The following is a 990-nucleotide window of genomic DNA, read 5'->3' on the forward strand; positions in this document are numbered from 1 at the left end:
TTTGAGCCTTTGTTTTACTTTCCTTTGTTGAAATAAGAGGATCTGGTGCTGGACTCTGCTCAGGTTTTAAAGTGCATTGCTCTGCTCAAAGTCTGTTTCCAGATCAGCTCAGACTAGTTATGGTATGTGAGAACAAGTTTTACAAGATTGTATGAACATGATAAGTGGAACATGAAGCATCGTCTTATAAAAGTTCAACTACAAGTGAAACTGTAAGTTTACAGAACTGAACAACATCTTCGACCTGTTTTACAGTTGCTCTCTTACTTTAAAAACATTATTAACAAAACCAGTTTACACCAAGCTACAACTGAAGGCACTTTATAATCCTACAACATTTCCTGTTTATTTCACCTGAACCATTCTTTGTTAATATTTATGTTTTAGAAGCTTCTTAGCAGTTAAACTGCTCGAGTCTCAGACTTCTATAATATTATAATACTGTTCTATAATATATTATAAAGAAGAGCTCCGCTGCAGCGACTGAGAAAGGCCTGAACAACAGACGTCACATACAGACCAAATGTGACCGATGAAGAAACAATATTCAGCTGCGAAGTTTCATGAACCGACACATTAAGAAGCAGCAGGAGTTTTCACTGATACTACAACAATATACTGATCTCAGTTCTTTATCCTGGACTTTAACAAATAACTGATAGAAATTACACAGAAATGACGTGAACTTACCGTCGCTGCTGTGAGACATATCCTCCTACACACTTCCCCGTCACACAGATACGAGCACTTCACGTGACCTCAGACATATGAGCTTCGCTGGGTTTTTGAAAAGTTAGGAGGCGATATTAAGGACCGTATGAAGGTGCTGATTTCCAGGTACAATGAGACAACAGAAGAAGTCCAATCCAAACAGCTGTGGTTTAGTCCAGTGTTTTAGGTTCATATGAACAGGTGGCAGCTGGTCGAGGCAATGGAGGATGAGAAGAATCGATGCTGGTTTTCATCTAAACAGAAAATATAAACCATGTG

At 38.6% G+C, this 990-nt stretch overlaps 1 protein-coding gene across 3 annotated transcripts in view; it reads right to left on the reverse strand.

Annotated features, from left to right (window-relative positions):
* LOC111658865 (tumor necrosis factor receptor superfamily member 14-like) overlaps positions 1-990 on the reverse strand; it is a 54,508-nt gene that overhangs the window by 39,102 nt on the left and 14,416 nt on the right. The gene's annotated exons all lie outside the window — the stretch shown is intronic.

The sequence above is a fragment of the Seriola lalandi genome, unplaced genomic scaffold (genome assembly GCF_002814215.2).
Source record: "Seriola lalandi dorsalis isolate HSWRI2012SDOR001 ecotype SW California unplaced genomic scaffold, Sedor1 jcf7180002054469, whole genome shotgun sequence".
NCBI classification, from domain to species: Eukaryota; Metazoa; Chordata; class Actinopteri; order Carangiformes; family Carangidae; genus Seriola; species Seriola lalandi.